Genomic DNA, 21090 nt, shown 5'->3' with positions numbered 1-21090 from the left:
GGCCATGCGCCCTGCAGAAATCCCCAAACCCATCTAGTATCCGTTGAATTCCCATCGGGGATTTGGAAAGCAGGAGCGTATCATCGGCAAACATGATTGCTGTAACCCTCCTGCCTGCCAACCTGGGGGCATAGTTATTCCTGACGTTATCAAGGTAGGATATTACCCCATTTACAAAGAGGCAAAACAGGGTCAGTGCAAGGACACAGCCCTGTCTTACCCCCCTGTAACCAGGAAATCTAGATGACAACGCCCCCTACCTCCCACACCTAACCTGGGCAAAATTTCCATCATGGAGCCTGATTATTGCCTGTAGAAGCTGTGGGGGAATACCTAACTCCCTGAGCACCGCCCATAGTTTAGTGCGTGGTACCAGGTCAAATGCGGACCTCAGATCCACGAACACCATGTACAGACTCCCCCCCTCGATTCCCACCGTTTTCCAGTAGAGAAGAACAAGGCAAAAAATCTGGTCCATGGTGGACGTGTTTTTCCTGAAGCCCGCCTGAAGGGGACTAAGGATTGCATTGTCCTCCATCCAGTCCAGGAGTTGGTCTAGCAGGAGACGGGCGAAGAGTTTCTGAGGTACGTCTATAAGGCTAATTGGCCTGTAGTTGGCTGGGAGCAGAGGAGAGCCCTTTTTGAAGATTGGTACTATCTCTGCTCCCAGCCAAGTACAGGGGATTTCCATCCCGCTTAGAATGGAGTTAAAAATAATGTGCCGATAAGGACCCCAGATCTCTGGTTGATGTTTAAACAAATCTCCAGGGAGTTTATCAAGGCCTGGAGCCGTACCCGACGCTAGTCTCCCTATAGCATTTAATACCTCACCCAATGTCAGCTCTAATTTTTCATTGGGCTCAGAGGGGCTGTCACGAACTGGCTCTGTGGGAATTACAGAAGCAGGGGCGGTGGGTGACATTTGAAAGTGGTGGGGTGCAAAGTGATTTGCATACAGCACCGTAGCCCTAACCCCAAAAGGGGGGTTTGGGGGGACTTGGGGGGGTTACTCCCCCAAGAAATTTTTTGAAAAAAAGAAGAAAAATCATGCATTTTCAAGCAAATTCGAGAAAGCAGGAAGGTTAACAAAACAATTGTGAAAGTGCAGTTATTACATTAATAGATGGCATAACATAGGTAGCTGGTTATTCAGTATAACCACAGAGCTTCATACATTCCGTCCTATTACGCTCAGGTGCTGAATTCAGACTATAAGACTTTCACTCTACTTGTTGGAATCTACATGAGATCGTGTTAGTCCAGTCAGTGGCGAAGACCAGATCCCCCATAGGGTTCTGACTCTTACACAGTGTTACCTCATATCCACGCCACAGAATGAGACTCATGCAGGGTGTCCCCTCATGGCCACTCCTTGGGATGTCAATCAATTTTATTTATTTATCTTGTATAGCGCAAACAGCTACCCAGCAAAGGGTTTCCCGGCGCTGTGATTCAGTAGTAGTTGATCGGACGACTGACTTAGATGTTGAATAGCCAGGTTTTTAAGGCCTTTCTGAATTTGATGTAATTCGCCTCTGAGCGCAGAGCTTGTGGCATGGTGTTCCACAAGGAGGGACCAAGGTAGGTGAAAGATTTGCCGCCCATACGTGATAGTTTTATTTTAGGAACAACAAACTTATTAGCTGTTGCAGATCTCAGAGTCCTAGATGGATGGTAACATTGTACCAGATTTTGTAGGTACTTAGGGGCTTTGTTTGTAGAGATCTTGTGCATGAAGCATAAGGACTTGAATTTAATTCTGTTCTCTATTTTTAGCCAGTGCAGCTCACGTATAAGATTGGTGGTGGGTGAATGGATAGGAATTTTACCTAACAGTCTCGCGGCTGCATTCTGCACAGTTTGCAGTTTGCGGACTGTGGCTTTGTTAGCCCCCAAATATAATGCATTAGCGTAATCTAACCTTGATGTTATTAAGGCATTAATGACAGTTTTTTTTGTGTGGTCCGGTAGCATCCAACAAATTTTCTTTAACCACTTCAAGATGACAAAGCAGGTGACCGATGTTTTGACAGCTTGCTGGTGCATACTGAGTGTGTCATTGACAATAAAGCCTAAATTACGGGCCTGGGTAGTCGGAGTTGGAGGAGAGCCCGTTACAGAAGGCCAATGCTGGGGTCCCCAGAGTTCTTTATTTTTTCCCAAAATGATAAGTTCGGTTTTTTCACCGTTTAGTTTCAGGAAGTTTTTTTGCATCCACCCTGCAATTTTCACTAATCCTGAATTTAATGTGGAGGGATTATTGTTGCCTGATGATGGAAGGGAAAAGAGAAGCTGAGAATCATCAGCGTAGGAAAACATCATTAAGCCGGTCTCCTCAACTATTTTTGCGAGCGGGCTCATATATAAATTAAAAAGTAACGGACTTAAAATTGAGCCTTGTGGAACTCCGTGTTTGAAGGTGCGGGTTTCAGAACAAGCAGATTGGGAAAAAACTTGAAACGTTCTGTTCTCAAGTAGGGATTTCATCCAATTTAAGGCAGAGCCACAGATGCCAAATGAGTGAAGAGTCTTTATTAGTACCGCATGTGACACAGTGTCAAATGCGGCCCTGAGGTCAAGAAGCACCAGTGCCACTGTATCCCCCTTATCTATCATAACACGGATATTCTCTGTCACACCTAGTAAGGTGGTCTCAGTTGAGAAACCAGCCTGGAAGCCAGACTGATGAGGAGGTAGCAGGTCATGTGTGGTTATGAAATGTGTGAGACAGCGATGGACATGTTTCTCCAAAATTTTGGCAAAAATAGGGAGAAGAGATATTGGCCGGAAGTTAGAAGGTACCTTTGGGTCTGCGTCAGCTTTTTTCAGAAGTGGATGAATCATTGCATGTTTCCAGTCCTGAGGCACATATTCTTCCTGCAAGGAGCTGTTTAAAAGATCCGTGATAGTAGATAAGGCTTTTTTACTGAGTAATTTTAAAATAGGACATGGTACAGGGTCTCTTGGTGAGCTAGATTTCATCGTATTTATGAGGTCGGTGACAGTTTCAACATTAAGCATAGGCCAATTGTTTAATGAGAAGGTGTGAGTTTTGCATATATTGGCATCTAGAGTGTCCTCTTGAATGCATGATCTGTTAGGAGGGGAATTACGAGTATCAGTGAGAGCTTCATCGTGTTTATTCTGATCGAGTTTGATGGCCTGGTAAATTTTATCAACTTTGTTTACAAAAAAGGCAGCTAGTTGATCGCATTGTGTTTTATTTAGGTCAGGTAGGGTTGGTGAGGTATTTGAGCCGGCCAGCTCTTTAACTGTTTTGAAAAGAGTTTTAGATTGATTTAAGGCTGCAGTGATTTTAGTGCAGACAAAATCGGCTTTGGCTTTACTACACATCTTTTGGTAGTGTGTTAATTGGATTTTATAATCTTTTTTGGCTTCCATGGAATAGGACTTTCTCCACTGACGCTCAGCATTTTTGCATTTGGTCTTTTCTAGCTTTAAGGAGTCGTTGAACCAGGGGGCAGGTAAACATTGATTTATACCCTTTAGCTTTGTTTTGGGCAGGCACGAGTCGATGGCTGTCAGAAGCCATGTTTGGATAGAGGCTGATAGATTTTGCACTCTTGAGTTAGTGCACGGTATCGTATCTTCTAGTAAAGTATTTAGAATGTTGATATCAAGTTTTTTCCATTTCCTAACAGTGGGGGTTTGGGCCATCGGAGAATCCTTATTAGAGGGTTGCATTTGAAATGAGAATTTAATAGGAAAGTGATCTGACCAGGGAATAGGCAGGGCCGGAAAGGTGTTCAAGTTATTAATATTGGAAAAGATCGGGTCCAATAGATGACCTGCGGTATGTGTAGGGCCAGAGTTCTTTAGGCTTAGATTGAGGGACGCAAGGTCGGCAATGAGTTCAGTGGCCTTAATGCAGTGGTCATTGTCCAGATGTAAGTTTAAATCGCCTATGACTGTAAAATTAGCAGTGTTCATGGCGAGAGGGCCTAAAAGTTCCGATATATTATTTAGCCAGTTTGATGCTGCTCCAGGTGGACGATAAATGAGTGCACCCGAAAAAGTAAAATTGGGGGAAAGTATAATTTTAAAAGTGGCACCTTCACACCCCGGACAGGGGAATTTTGTAAACTCACAAGTATAGATTTTTTTAAAGATCACTGCTATGCCTCCTCCTACTTTATTTATCCTATCATGGCGTATGATGGCATATGAATCATATGAATTACCAATCAATCAAAGATTTATAAAGTGTCTTACCTATAAATTTGCCAGACCATGTACAAGTTATCCACTTAGCTGTGACAATGTCATTGTAATAGACAAAGATACACAACAGGAGCCTCAGCAATACCAGAGTAACCTAGGAAACAACTGCAACAGAAAGTGTTGCCTCACAGCCTCAATATTGCTGCTGCAGAGAGAAGCCCATAGACGATACGTCACCTCTTCCATTGGAGTGATAATCTTCCTCTGTTACAATCACAAAGAAGGAAATAGCTGTGGCGAAAACGTCACTTGATGACACGTCACAGCCTCCACTAGAATGGAAACCGTTTATACATCCTACTTCAATGAAGAAAATGCCCCCCGGCATGAGCGCCACTACACACTTGCTTTTTGTGTGGACACACTTCTGATGCACTCAGTATGGGCAATACCTCTCAGGAAGACTAGACCAGTCACACGATGCACAATATGCTATACATCAACAATCCGATCATCTGTTGACCCCTGAATCTTAACACGACCAACAGACCATAATGATGATACACTAGGCTACTTGTTATAACACTCACAGCTCAAAATAACACCTGCAACTTGTCGTTTAACTCTGCGTTTAAGGGGTTTTCTGGGAGAAAGGGCAGCCACTGATGCTTTCGCTGCCATTACACGCCCTAGCCTGCGCCCCTCGCACCACGGGACTTGAGGAAGCCGCTCCCCTACTGACGGGAGAACGGACACAGGCCGAAAGTGGAAGGCTCATTCCCCACAACAGATAAGGTATGTACAGCAAAGGGGAGACAGGGCCGTGCACACAGACTGCCCCTTCTTTTCAATGTATGGAGGTCTTTGCTGCAGATTGTGTGAACACGTCAAAGTGCACCTGTTATGGAAATAGTGATCTGAATCGACCATGGATCCAGCTTCGGGGACAGACATTTGTACTTTTAGACTGTTTTGTATAGCGCCACACACTGCGACTTCTGGGCACTCAACTAACCACCATTGTAAGACTAAAAAATCAGAATCAATACAAGGACTGACCCATATGACAGCCGTGTTTCAGTCAAGCTCTTATTCTGAGGCGTAATCATGCGAAACCAAATGTGAATAGCTCGGTTTCACAAGTCCCTTAAGCCTTAGGTAGCTTAGTGGGTTCAGGCCGGAGATGTAGTTTCCGACGTTCCAGATCTAGAGGCTCCAGTGCCCATTCAGAGCCCTCCAGAACCATTACCAGCCACCTGCATAAACTTCTTAATCCTGCGCGCTCCTGTATTCTCTGCATGCGCCTGCCCTGCAATACACGTTTCAACGTAGGCACTACTTCCCGCTGCTCTTCCTCCTAATACCTACAAATCAACATATGTTTCAGTATCAATATGATGTGAAGGCCGCTACTTTTACCACCCTTTGGCTTACCTTTTGAAATATCTTCTAGGCATTAATAATTACTTTGAAACTGACACCTCTCAGTGGCTGAGGCTGTACTTACCCGAGCACAGTATTCGGGGAGATTTTTGAAATCCGCCTGCAGAATGCTCCCAAGAAAGGGCAAGGACTCACGACCACGAGGAGGCGAGTCGACTCCAACGTCAGCAGCTGCGAAATGGCCAATCACTGCATGACTACATTCAAGTCAGACACAGTGATTGGCCATTATGCAGTGCTGCTGAGCAGCAGTGCACCACCCATGTGCGGCATCCAATAATGGATTGCTGCGCGGTGACCGGCCAATCCTGGCGCTGCATGCAGCGCCAGGATTGGCTAGGGGGGCCCACTGTCTGCTCGCCCTCTGCCCTTCCTAACGCTGGGGGCTGGCCTGCCCGGCTAAACCTGCACCACCCTGGTCACTCACTAGGAGGGGGAACTTACTGCGCATGCTTGGGCAAGTTTCAGCCCCAAGCTTCACATGCGCTAGGTGTACCTGACTGTCTCTGCTGCTACAGCGCTGGTGACGTCACACTGTCACTCAAGCTGTGCAGGACAGCCCCCCTGAGCGCAGTGGGTGCTGCCCAGATTCCAGGCTCGGCGGCGCAATAACAAATAACTCCGACCTGGTGGCGATTTATTTCAAAAGTTAAGTAGTTCAGCAAGTCCAGCCGCGGGTCCAAGTGGGCTAGTGGGGCTATGCCCCTATGCCCCAATGAACGCACCGCGGCTGTACAGAAGTATCTTGATACAATTTGCTGAAATGGGATTCCCACATTGAAGCAGCAATTTTTGGCTCCATAGCCAATTTAGGTTCCCCTGCACCTGTGTGGACTAGTGACCAGAATTTTCTTGAATCCTTGGTTTCTAGTGCCAGTGATAGGTCATGCCACCTATCCCAATCCCAATCGAACTTTGCTTGGGCGATGGCTTCCCTGTATTTCCGTCTCATCTCTGATACTTTCTTTTTATTGGTACCGGACTTGACCATAAGGATCAACTCTGTTTTTATCTTTTTGCACGTGGTATTATACCAGGCAGAGGTAGGTGTCCTCTTCTTCCTGCTCATGGTCTCGGGATAGAAAACCTCTCCTAGACTTCCCACTAGGTCTGCATGAATTGACCCAGTTTCTCGTTAAAATCAGTAGCTTTGGGTTTATTAATCAGTTCTTCCATTTCAACTAATTTAGGGAGCACCAAATCATAGATTTTTGTAATGCACTCTGTCGAACTGACTATTTTCCCCATCTCACCCTTCGTCTGTTATTTGATAGAGTTAGGGACCCTGTGTCCTGCCTTGGTTCATTGAGTAGCGTGCCTTCTTGTGGCCCTGTGTGTACCATATCCAAGCAGAGAGCATTATGATCGCCATCTACTCTTTCAATCACCCTGAAATCCAAGACCTTGGGCCACATGCTTGTGACAACAAAAATGTAGTCCAAACGAGATTCCTGGTCCTTCCTAATGAATGTGCACACTGAAGGGGCATCAGATGGTGTGCGCCCATTGCAAGCCCTCATAGAGTGGTTCAGGGTAAGGGACATGATCTGCAGCGCTAAGGGGGACCATGATTTCGGGTTAGGAGATTGACAGGGGGGAATCCCCCAGTACTCGTCCTCAGCTGTTAGAGCACCCTCCTTTAAACCTTTTAGTGGTTCAAAGTGACAGTTGAAATTCCCGCCCATCAGTATCTTACAGTCAGCGGGTAGTTGTCCCCGGAATGAAGATAGATCGTCTAGGGTGGGTGATTCCATAGACACACTTACTGGGCACGTGAGTACACATTCACAACCGCCAAGTTGTAGGCGTCTGGCCATTTGAGAAGAACACATTGTATGCCCTCCGAGCGGGTTGGTATTTTCTCTGCTATACAACCAATGTGACTGGCCACCCAAATAGCGAGACCACCAGAAGGCCTCCCTTTGCCACCCCACCTTGCATGGACATAGAAAGTTGCATAACCCACCCTGGGGTAAACTTCCCTAGCCCAAGTCTCCTGAAAGAGACAGATATCGTTACTGTCTACTAGGGACCCCCAGTCGCTAGAGTCTACTTTATTGGCGATGCCTGCAACGTTCCATGAAAGGACCTTCATCTTTTTCGGGCCTGGCTTGGGTGGCGTTTCCCTCTCTCTCTCTCCGTCTGTATCTGTGCATGGGGCTGGAAACCCGTCCATAATTACCTGTCCATCTTGGGCCTTCAAATCAAATACTTCATGTAGGGTTCTTAGTGATTGGTCAGTTGGGAAGCCCTGCCTACTAGGACAGACTCGTCGCTCTGATGATAAAGGAGCAGGGGTGTGGTTTCCCGTGACAGTGGCATCTATCCCTCTCCCGAGCAGAGGAGTTTGAGAAAACTACCCCTTCGCTATTCCCAGTGCATACTGCCCTTGAAAGTCAGTCAACCTGGTCAAGGCAACTATATCTATTAGCATGAACATAATTACTGAATGTGAATGTGTCATGTCGTGGGGCCTATACCTGGAACCATCAATGGCAAATCCCACCCTAGTCCAGCCGCCATTTGCTCTGAGATGCGGATCACCGCTTCTTGGGTAGAAAAACGACAGCGGGACCAATTCAATGGATGTGTTCCCTGTGTACCCCAGCCAGTTGCATATGTGGGGGACAATCTGGGAATTCCTAAAACTCACAATGATACAATCACCCCCTATTTTCTTTACCGTGTGGCCAACCCATGGAACCCTCCTGACCATCAGTACTTCCCCTCTCAAATTAGGTGGTAATGGCCTATGAATATTTAACCAGCTGATAACTTTATTGCGTAGGGAGTCATAGGATTCCACCGCAGAGTTAGAAAGCTCAGGAACCCGAGTCAGGATTACAGTGTGGGCCGCCGCCTCAGGAGGCAGATTGACTACAATTCCCCGCTGATCATCCATACCCCCAGATGCTTTTTCTATTGCTAAAAGTCTAGCGTCAATAGAATCAAGCCTAACCAACAGCGGGTCTAGCAGTTTTTTAAGGATGTTAGTGAAAAGCTGGGTAGAATGGTTCATACTGCTGCAAGACCCCTCTCTAGATATAAACGGGCCATACTGTAATGACATTTGCGTGTTAACAGGGTGCATTGGACTCACCATTTCGTTGGCAATCACGGTGGTGGAAGATTCCGTGACATCAGTGGTGTTGGCAATAGTGTTTGGAATGTGATCCAATTTAGCCCTTTTTGCACCCTTTGGTTGCCTGAGTCTCATTCTTTTTGGGACTGCCCCCTCACGCAGACCTCGTGGATAAGTTAAGTTTGTATCATTCCCCTCTTCCCTGGTCAGAACTGGGTGGGGTGTTAAAGGTGGCGTCGTCTTAGGAATGATAAGGAGTGAGTCTCGATCTCGATGTGAATTAGCGATTGTCCTCAGCTGCTGTAACACAGATTCGATTGTTTGATCGATACTATCCAAAAGTGATAGGTGGGTAGCGTCCAAAAGTTCTGGGGATATAGCATTCATGGTAGAACTCAGGGAGGATTGCTGTGTACTTTCAATCCCCTCTGCTAGCTGTTTTTCTAGGGCTGTTAATCCATTGTTTACCACAGTATTGGCTTTAATGAAAAAGCTATCTAAAGTACCTGTTACCAAAGAGGCCGCTTCACTCCTCGTCTCCCTTGTTGCCATGTTGGTTAGATCCTAATTGACCCAAGACCAGTTGAGGACTTAGAGAGGTGATCCTGTCCGGTCTCTCTCGTGCTCGAACGGGCTACAACGGGCCCGCCCTTGGCCCGGGCTTGGCCCGGCGCCGTCCCGCGCGCGTTCCGCGATACGCATCAGGGGGCGAGATCTTATAGGTAATGTGGGCAGGGCACTCCAGGAGGGAGGCGGGGTCGGTGGGGAAGAGTCTCCAGGTGCGGCTGTTAGACCCACCGCTGATGATCCTGGGAGACTCGCAGTCCCGCTCTTGCTCGCTCCGCCCAGTCCAGTGACACCGGTAATATTTTTGTGCTCCTCTGACCCCAAAGCGCACACAACTACGAGCGGCACTCAGACTTTACCAACAAGTAGGATTACAGATTGCAATTCAAATGAGTGGAAAAAGCATTTCTCGATCTGTTTTGAAAATGAAATTATCACAGTGCTAGTCTATGGGAGAGATAGCCTTACAACAGTGAAACATGACTTTTAGGAGGTTTTCACTACCAGGACATAAATAATTTAAGTGCCCATGTCCTTCTTTTCACATACCATGCACCCTATCCTACCAGCCTTTAGCGCCTATCTTAGGGGTGACTTTCACGTATTAAAAAGGAAGATATCACAGTTTTCAACTCTGTAGACTATGAGGAAATGGTTGGAGCTGTAATGTTCAATGTGCAAAGGTCCCCTGTATAAATGAGTTTGATTTTAAATGTGATAGTTACTTACATATCAAAATGTAAAGCCGCCGAAGGCTTACGGTGGGTCTCTGGACGGATAACAATCTAGTCTATAGAAAATTAACTTCATACTAAATTTATTGAAAAAGGCAATAAACATATTTATAGTCCAAATTTAGAATTGGTAAGGCATAAAATGCAAACAAAGCTTACAGTTCCCACAAATATAAAATTTTAGAGTGTGAAAGAAATTCAGGAAGAGTTCAAAGGGCAATGTAAGTAAAGTGGCTACATTATCAGTGAGCTGTTTTCCATGAATCAAGCAAAAACAAAAAGAGAAGTATTTGGTTGCTGGTTGAAAGGAATGGAGGGATTCAAGAACTGCACTGGTCTGGTAAAACAAATCAGTCAGGCCTTGGCAGGACATTTTTTTTATTGCAAGCCTTTACCAGGAAAACTAAAGGAAGAAAAAACATATAATTGCCTCAACCTGGCACCATGTACTTGTATGACCATTTTAAATATAAAAAGAATTAAACTTTACATATAAGTTTAATAGGACAGCGAAGGAGCTTCCAAGTAGGCAGACGTATTAACAAACAGGTCTAGAAATCTTTTATATTTTTAAATCACATCACTTCATAACATGGCCTTTACTGATGCGAAAAGGCGGTACTATTATCTTTGAATTACTGCAACCGGAAGACATAGTTTAAACACACAAGCATCACTGAAAATGTTTATAAAAAGATAAAGAATGAAAAGAAAGAAAAATACTGTCAATTAAAAGTACTGACTCAGGCAGTGAGGTGCACTTCTTTTTAGGTGGATGTGCATATGTAAGTAGGGGAAAATCCTATCACTTTAGAGAGCTATTGGCTGAAGTGGGCTAACCCACTGCTGCCTGCTGTGAGGTGTGGTGGGCAGAAGCAAAATGCGACTGACAGCTGAATAGACCTAGCGCTGCAACGAACCCTCCATTTCGCCATCACTGAGGGCGAGGCGCCACGGCGGACACGCCCACCTCAGCTGGCCACGCCCCCTTACTCGTCCTTATAAGTGCGCGCAGCTGGAAAGCGCGTCACTTTAAATCGTGAGTCTCCTGAGGCGGAAGCCGGGAGTGAGCCTGTTATTTAAAAAAACTTTGTTGTGTGATACTTTGCTCATTTTAATCACTCACCCCTTGCACTTAAACAGCGTATCTAGCGCTGCAACGAACCCTCCATTTCGCCATCACTGAGGGCGAGGCGCCACGGCAGACACGCCCACCTCAGCTGGCCACGCCCCCTTACTCGTCCTTATAAGTGCGCGCAGCTGGAAAGCACGTCACTTTAAATCGTGAGTCTCCTGAGGCGGAAGCCGGGAGTGAGCCTGTTATTTTAAAAAACTTTGTTGTGTGATACTTTGCTCATTTTAATCACTCACCCCTTGCACTTAAACAGCGGATCTAGCGCTGCAACGAACCCTCCATTTCGCCATCACTGAGGGCGAGGCGCCACGGCGGACACGCCCACCTCAGCTGGCCACGCCCCCTTACTCGTCCTTATAAGTGCGCGCAGCTGGAAAGCGCGTCACTTTAAATCGCGAGTCTCCTGAGGCGGAAGCCGGGAGTGAGCCTGTTATTTTAAAAACTTTGTTGTGTGATACTTTGCTCATTTTAATCACTCACCCCTTGCACTTAAACAGCGGATCTAGCGCTGCAACGAACCCTCCATTTCGCCATCACTGAGGGCGAGGCGCCACGGCGGACACGCCCACCTCAGCTGGCCACACCCCCATGATGCCCATTCCCTCAGACATAAATTATGTGTCTCGCTAGGAAGCGCAGCGGACGGGCGCAGCGGGCGCGCCGTCAGCGCGCCGAAGGCGCGCCAAAGGCAAGCCCGTCTGGGCCCGTCCGGGCCTGGACCGGGCCCAGGGCCAGACCCCCTGCCTTTTCCACTGACTCTGTCCGTACGTGTTGGTCCAACACCCAACTACACCTACTAAACCCCCTCCCTTGCTCGACTATCACTCGCTGCATCCCAAACCACCTTGAGTCTGCTCATTTCCATTGCCCGCAATGCAACTTCACTCTCCCGCCCTACCAACCCTGTCTTCCTTCTCGTCCCCCATCGCAGCCTCCCTCCTCTAATAACCGGACCCTGAAAGCTGGCTTGATCAATTGCCGCTCTCTCCCCCGTCATGCCAATGACATCTGGATGTCTATTTCCTCAGACGAATGGGATATTTTATTCCTCACTGAGTCCTGGATCACTGACTCCTCCTCTCCGGATCTCTATCTGGCCATACCCCCAGGATATGATATAAAATGCTTGAACCGGGCTGGTGGTAAATCTGGAGGCGGTCTAGCCGTCATTCTCAAATCCTATCTCCAGTTGACCTTTACCAAACTTAATAATATTGGTATAATTGAAGCCATGTACTTCTCTATATCTGACTCCGCGGCAGTTATACTGGCTGGCACATTAGTTTACAACCCCCCCACCGCCACCTCCCCTTCTCTCACTGCCCTCTCCCACCAACTGGCTGATCTATCCCTCAAACACCAATATTTCTTAGTCCTTGGTGATTTTAACCTCCACGTAGACAACCCTCTCTGCGTGAAGGCGAACAATCTGTTGGAAACTATGGAAAGCCTGAATCTCAAACAATTAGTCGCAGGTCCCACTCATGTGGCTGGTCACACCTTGGACCTCATATTCGCCAATTTTTCGAATATCAATGTCCTCCCACCCCTCCCTCTCACCTGGTCTGACCATTACCTCATCCCCTTCTCTCTTGCCCTCGGACGTAAAACTGCCCCCGTGGTTCCTAGGAAGGAGTTGGGAAGAAAGTGGCACAAGGTTACATGTGCCACCTTGGACCCGGTTTTCCACTTTCAGACGGAGTACCTCTCCTCTGATATAGATGGAAATGTTTCTAGGCTAAATGCTGCTCTTGTCAATGCTATTGACTCCATTGCTCCTCAGAAAATCATTACCTCCACTAGATCGCGACCCTCCGCCCCCTGGTTCTCTACCGCCCTCCGTGAGGAGAAAAGCAGATGCAAAGCTCTCGAACGTAAGTGGAGACTAAACTACGACCCTGAAGCCAAACTTTTATACAGATCTGCCCTGAAAAAATTCCTCAAACAAAAAAAAATCGCTATGAAAAATCATTTTTCCTCTCAAATTACCAAGGCCAAAAACTCATCTAAAACCCTTTTCACCATTGTTAAAGACTTTATTAATCCTCCGGCCAGAGCCCCTCAGAACACTGCGAGTCAGGCTCTATGCGAGGGACTTTCAGACTACTTCCTCGAAAAGATAAATAAACTCTGTGTCTCCTTCCCTATAGGGCTAGTCCCCCTGCCTACCCCCACTAGTCCCCCAGATTCTCCGTCCTTTCTCTCTTTTAATAAACTCAACCGGGACGATGCTATTAGGTTACTCACCCATTGCAAATCCGGCGCCCCCTCTGATCCTGTCCCTGCGAAACTCATGGGAGAACTGGCGCCTTCGCTAGCCTGCTCCTTCCTCTCCATCTGGAACGCCTCCCTCCACCATGGCTTCTTCCCTACCACCTGGAAGGAGGCCTTGGTGATTCCCATCTTAAAAAAAGCGGATGCAGATCCCACTGTTTTTGCCAACTATCGCCCCATCTCCCTTCTCCCTAAACCCGCAAAGGTCCTGGAAAAGGCCGTACAGCTGCAGCTCACGGAATATCTGGATAACCACTCTCTACTGCACGAATCACAATCCGGATTTAGAGCTGGATTCAGCACTGAGACGGCATTGTTGGAAGTTTCGGAAACTATTCGGGAATGCGTGGACAGGGGCGAGGAGGCCATGCTGGTCCTCCTCGACCTGTCCGCAGCTTTCGATACGGTCTCCCACCCCATCCTCCTTGACCGACTTAAACAGATAGGCATTGGCGGCACTGCTTTCAGCTGGATCAAGTCCTTCCTCTCGACAAGAAGTCAGAGGGTATTGTTGCGGCCTTTCAAGTCGGAGAAGAAACCCCTGTCATGCGGTGTGCCACAGGGTTCCGCCCTCAGCCCCCTGTTCTTCAACGTCTATCTTGCCCCACTGGCCGACGTTGTGGAGTCCTACGGAGTCAGGGTGGTCTCTTATGCTGACGACACTCAGCTGGTGTTCTCCTTCAGAGACCACTCGGACTCCGCATTCACCAACTTCCGCCAGTGCCTCAACAACATCAGTGCCTGGATGACCGCTAACCACCTCAGACTGAATGCAGACAAAACGGAGGTACTATTTTTCAATCAGAAAGCTTCCATCCCCTCTTCTTGGTGGTGGCCCACGGCGCTTGATCCCGCCCCCTCTCCCGTTCACTCTGCTCGGAATCTGGGTTTCCAGTTTGATGACTCCCTCTCATGCAAAACTCAGGTCAACAAAGTGACCTCTGCCTGTTTCCTGAAGTTGCGCATGATCAAAAAAATTCTTCCCTATCTCCCTCTGGATTCCCGCCGTACAGTTACCCAAGCCCTCATCACGTCCCACCTGGACTATGCTAACAGCCTCTATGCTGGTGCCCCCCAATATCTGGTAGGCCGGCTGCAGATTGTCCAGAATGCTGCGGCCAGATTGATTGGTAATGTCCCCTACCGCCAATCTGTTTCTGCGTATCGTAAGGAACTCCACTGGCTACCAGTGGCTAGCCGTATTCAGTTCAAGGTCCTTACCCTCACCTATCGAGCCGTCAACGACCGCGGACCCAACTACCTGAAAAAACGTGTCTCGATATCCCGCTCCATCAGATCCTTGAGATCCAATGACCTCCGCCTCCTGATCTCCCCCCGTTTTAGATTATCTAGAATGGGTGGCAGAGGGTTCAGCATCATTGCTGCTAAACTATGGAACTCTCTGCCAATCGAGTTGAGATTCTGTCCCTCCGAATCCATCTTCCGAGCCAAACTCAAAACCTGGCTCTTCTCCGGACTCTGATTCACCCTACTGTTTCTCCTTGCTCTATGCTCCCTCTTCTCCCATGGAGGCTCAGGTTTTTAGCGCCGGGACACCCCTTCGGGGGTAGCTGTGCGCTCTATAAACTACATAAAATAAAATAAATAAATAAATAAATAAATAGACCAGTGGGTAAAGAGGGATAAGCCTAAGCCCTGCCAAGTATGTATTTGCTATTTTAATTTATGACTGTGTTTTTAATTAAGTGAGGCATGTAACACAACTAAAGCACTCTTTAGGACAGACATAAAAATAACTTGGAGAAAGAGGGAGAGATGAGATGGAGCTATTTAAATTAAAAAACAACTGTGAAAAACAAACCATATAAAAATGAGATGCTGCTCGTTTTGGCAGAAATTAATGAAAAACTCAGAAAGGGGCAGGAGCACTTGTACCACGGAAGTAGTACACATAAGTGTTTGTAATGAGTGAAAGCAATCAGAAGATGAATTATCAAGAACACTCGATTCACAGCAGCCAACGTGGACCCTGCGCACTAATAGGATTAATCTGTATTCACACAGACACAGCTGGGCAGAATGGAAACAGCATGCTGAAACTAAATTAGACTAGTTCATGGCAAAATGCCTCCAGAGGCAGAAGTCAAAAACATGCCTCCATCTTGCTCGCTCGAACCGAGACGAACGGTAAAAGCACTCAATTCACAAGCCCACCAGGTCTAGTGGCAACAGAAAGTAAAGTGCTACATGGGTATACAATTGTAAATACAACAGGATGTAAATGCACACTACATACAGACTTACCTTAGACACCTATAAATACACAGGGGCTTATTTAAAAGCCCATTGCACCGCTGGTGCGTCACTTTTTTTTGACGCACTGGCGGCAGTGTGCCCAACCATATTCACAAGGCCACGTCAAGCCACCTTACGTCGCTTTTCATGGCCTTGTATATATGGCCCTCTTTCACGCATTACTCTCTGAAAGGGGCATTCCATGGGTGCTGCTGTGGGCGTTCCCATAGAACATCCATAGAACCCGACGCATTCCAAGATTTACAAGGTTATGTTATGTAAACCTGGTAATGCATCAGATGCCTACAGGGGAGGCGCAATGAGGAGAAATACCTTTAGTTCTCCTCATTTTTCCTTTTTCTATGTGTGCTACATTTGCAGCACCTTTGGAAAGGGGAAACACCTCTCGTTATTGTTTTTGGGCAGGAAGGTGTCCCTTCCTGCTTAAAAATAATCACCACTACAAAGCAGACACCCTTGCTCTATGGGTAAAGGCGTACCTACGTTGGCGCATGGCAGCCGATTGTTCGCCAGCGCAGGGGAAAAGGACAGGAATGTTCTGTATCTCATTGATACAGATCATTCCTGCCCTTTTCTATTGATGCACAGCAGAGCAACAAGAAGGCGTGCTGTGCTGCCTGCAACTAAATATTGTAAATGAGGCCTGCAGTGGGCATTGAGGACAACTTGTTAATTGTGTCATTTAAATTTCACGTCTCTCAATTCCATTCACTCATAAATGGCTTCATTTCGAGGTTACTTTTTCACACGTTTGTGCATACATTACCTGTAAAACTGCGGACTCTGGAACACCAAAGTTTCTTGCACAGAAACTGGTCTGATTGGCGGGAGTGCACCCAAGGTGTGGCACTTGCTACGGATGGTGGTGTAGGTAGAAACTCAGAACTGAAACAAGCCTATAAACACAGTTGATGAATCATAGTTCATCCTGTTCTTCTATGTAAAAAAACAGTACTTTAAGTGCTATATCCTGTGAAATAATGCACATGAAATGCACAGGGCAAAACAACACACATAGTTATAACTGTAGGATTATGGGGATAAGAAGTCTGCCAGTGCTAATCTCAGGCTTCTGTCAGGCTCTTTCTGTAAAGGTATTGTGTTGCACGAACAATGTTAAGTACAATCAGTGGCTCCAGCTGCTTGTGGAGTACAATCTAGTTTTGCTTGCTCATACCTCAAAACACAACTGTCATGCCCCATTAGTCTATAATGCACCTCGAAATGGACATTGTCCTGCCACTCTCCCCCCTAAATGGAATGTGTCTTCCTTGGGCCCAACATCCATCCTGTTCCTCGGGGCTCCACTCAAGGAATGATACGCCTGCAGGCAGTGGAACTATTTCTGTGAGAGCTCCACCCCAGTGAAAGTACCAGGGACCTCATTTATGAAAAGTGACGCATCGCTGCGTGAAAACAGCGATGCGTTACTTTTCACTGCGCACTGCTTGCGACACCAATTATGCGTCATATTTAATGTATGACGCATCATGTCGCAAGGACTTACAGATACGTCAGTATTTCTGACGCATCTGTAAGCGCAAAAGTGACACATTGCTGTAGTGTGTCACAAAAGTGACGCAACTTCAGCAATGCGTCCTTTCATATGGGGAAAGCCCCATGTGAAAGGGCTTGCGTCAGTCTTACGCCTGCTGTGAGGCAGGCGCAAGATTTTGACGCAACAGCATCCTAAAAGTGACGCAGTGAAATCTCATAGATTTCACTGCGTCACTATTACGAGGCTTTTTGCGGGGGAACGCAGGTATAATGTGGCGCAGGGGTTTAAAAAGTGACGCATCTACCTAGATGCGTCACTTTTTAAATATGGCGCAACAAGGCACATTTTGTACGCCGCTGGTGCGTCACAAAAAGTGACGCACCGGCGGCGCAAAACTGACGCAAGGCCTCATAAATAAGGGCCCAGGAGTCTTGGGCAGCCATTTTAAGTGATGACGTCCTAAACCGCACCCATGCCCTAGACGAGTGCTGGGTTTCCCAGATCCTGACACATAACACACCTCACATTTGGGTGTACTTGAAGATCTTCTCAGCAGAGTCTTAGAGAATACACATGAGTGCTCTGAAAGGCACTGCCTACATGGACTTCTTTCTTCATGACTTTTGCCACAACACATGCAATTCTTGCAGGAAGAAAGCATCAACTGGTTAATGACTTTTTTTGCAAATTAACTCAGTATTAGATATTTTTCAAAAACATTTGAAGCAAAGACCATATGAGGAATACTTAAACTAGAGAACATTAGGTACTAAGATAGGAAAGACATTTCGCTGTGAAGAAAAGTAATGGAAATTTTGAGAGCACTGAGTGTTTACGATTAGAAAAGAGATTGTTATTCAGATGCTGTCTTCGTGCAATAAACAAGCCTTTGGACTGGAGACTATGCAAAGCTGCAGGAAAGAAAATATATCCTGGAGCAGGTGTCAGAAACTTACAGATAGAGCTCTGTTGTGGGAAAAACCATATAGGTGCATTAATACTTATGTTTGGTACTGCTTATATTTTGCAAACAATAGGTAAATGTGTAAATGTTTTTGATTTAATTACACTTTCTTCTTCTAATCAAAGCGGAGAATGGTACTTGAATCCATCTATTTTCCAGATGCAGATCTATATCCAATTATCTTTTGGAAAAGATCTGGTTTCAGCGGCTTTGTCCTATTTCCCACAGGCTGCTGAACCAAATTTCATCTGCAGGTTATGTAGTAATGGCAGTGGAGCTATGTATTACACGGAAGGAACTATAAAACAATGGCTCAAAGGTAGAAGTCTGCAGCACACCTCTGGTGACGATTGAAAAAGGAAAGAGGCTGAGGTTGTCCATGAGCTTCATGGAGGAGGAACCCCCATGAAAACCGTGGCAGAGAGGAAACTCGTATTATGCTTGGTGGGACCGTGGCGATTCCGCCAAGCATATTGCTGCCTTTACACCTCCGCCCCACCACCAGGGAATGGCGGTTCTCCGGTGGCTGCAGAGACCCTATGGCGGTCTGACCACCCTACCGGTAATAGGGTGGTCGGAGCACCGATGTGGCAGTGGCTGGCCCCCACCTCTGCGCCCCCACTATTATGGTGGTCCTCGTACTGCCAGATCCGAAATTAGGCCCTTAGTCTTAATAACATAAGAATAGATGACCACAAGTAAAGGCGGTGTGTGATCTTCAAATATTGCAGAGTCTACATAAAGACGTATTAATTATGAGTAGGAAAAACCAATTATATCATTTGAAGCCACTTCTTAAGGGTTAATTGCTAGAAATGTCTCAAATTGGTGAACCGTGGCCTTCTTTGCAGTTGATTCCTATTCATTTGGATTATCCTGTAGGGAAAGTTACCAGGTTAGTGGTAGAAGTCTTCAGTAAATTGCTCTACCAAAATAGGATGAGCTACAACATATTTCCTTAAAATAACCTGCAATAGCCTTATTATTTAAAGTTATATTAAAAGGATATGTTTTATTAATGATGTTGTGTTATGGACATTCTAAGACAGTAGTAATTTTCCTTTTACTCATGTTAATCTTATATTTAGATGAATAGACACTATTTCACAAAGCAAAATCCCAAAGCGTTCTCATCTGAAGAGAAACTGGGCATAGTAACATGGTACTGCAGCCCTGGCTGTACAATGGCACACAAAGCCATTGGGGCAACTCTGAACACTAGTTCAGCGGATTGAAGCAATTTATACTGCTAGTTTCCAATCAGTGGACAATTAATATGGACAGGAGGTAGGGAACTTAACTCTTCTCAGGCTGGGACCATGACCACAGTGGAGAAGTGTGGCTCACTGGTTAAAGGAGGCAGACCTGGAAGCAGAGGTCAGCCCGGGACCAGGGTTCAATTCCCGGCTCGGCGGGTCTTGAGTCCTAAAAAAATAAAAATAAAAAAAAAATGTCCATGGACTCGACAATTCTCGCTCCGGTGCCTACTCGATTCACGGGTTCACACTCTGCGACTCTGGGCAATAGCTTGCTTAATCTCCACAACGGCCTTTCGCGGCGGGATGCCTGGCTTTCACCTTGCAGATACCCTGCCGGGGTTATCCACAGGGGAATACCAGGACGGGTTCCCTAAGCAAGCGCTTAGAAACCAGTGGTGATTTGCGCTATATAAATTCCTGTACATTTACACAGCCATCCACAAAGTGACGAGAGAAGAGGGTATAAGACCCAAACGGGATCCCGCAGACTGCCTAGACAAAAAGCCCTGACACCTTTGCTAAATCACTTGTATATCTCAAATATACCCCAAGAAACACCTCTCTTTGACATCTCTGGTGGCTAGAAAAACGTGGCCATGGAAAGAAAATGCCAGGATTGCTCGAAGACTTTTTCAATTTCCTTACTTGTTTCTTTCCATCCATCTAATATATCCATTCATCAATTCATCTTGGAAAGTGTCTTTGGCATTGTCAAGCAGCAGATACTACATTGAATATAGTCTCACTAAACAGAGGTATTCAAACTACGTGGCACGATCAGTGGCGGCTCCTCCGCTAAGGCAGAGGAGCCTAGCCCTGCTGCTTCGCAGCAGTGAAGTAAAGGAAACATAAAATGAAAATAACTCACATTATTATAATTTTATGTTTCCTTCTGCCGCAGCTTTGTGTTTGGTGCAGGGCTGCTCCAGTGACAGAGGAGCAGGGGAGGAGTGGTTTGCCCACTCCTAAGTGCACATGACTGTTTGGCCGGCCCTCTCTGGCCAGCCAAACATTCATGCGCTGTTAGACCTGGCCTCCTTGGTGTGGTTTTCCCCTGTATTTTTGCCTCTGCCTCCTGTGCTTTTACTGTGTGCAGAAGTTCGATTTTGCTGGGCTAACTCCTTTGGGCACGTTGACTCTGCTGATCAGTGCCAACGTGCACTTGCTCCCTCTTTTTAATTGTGAATATGGATTGGTGTTTCCATGATTGGCTTGTTTGCCAGTACGGTGCTCTGTGTGTGCCCAGGGCCTGTAAGGCAAATGCTGCTAGTCGGCTTGCAGCACTGATAGTGCCAGCCACACAAGCAGCCTAGCAAAAGGTTCCCAGACCTGCCATTGCAGTGTTTGTGCATAGTCTGTGTTAGACCTAGGGTATCCTAGACTACATAGGGTAGCCTGGCACAGTAGGGGGAACAGCTAAACTCCAAGGCGTTGGTTAAGTGCTTACAGAAACCACTCACAGTATCCCAATGACTCACCACTAAAAATAAAGGACGCTACACCAGTTTAGAAAAATACCAGTACCTTTTATAAAATTTTCTCTTTGTTACCTTAGTACATCAACTTTTCAAATAAATGCAGTTCATCACTTAATACATTAGTACATCACCTTGTTAAATAAATGCAGTTCATCACTTAATACATTAGTACATCACCTTGTTAAATAAATGCAGTT

Source organism: Lissotriton vulgaris, chromosome 2_1, assembly GCF_964263255.1.
Source record: "Lissotriton vulgaris chromosome 2_1, aLisVul1.2, whole genome shotgun sequence".
Lineage (NCBI taxonomy): Eukaryota > Metazoa > Chordata > Amphibia > Caudata > Salamandridae > Lissotriton > Lissotriton vulgaris.
Note: the sequence above shows the minus strand (reverse complement) of the source record.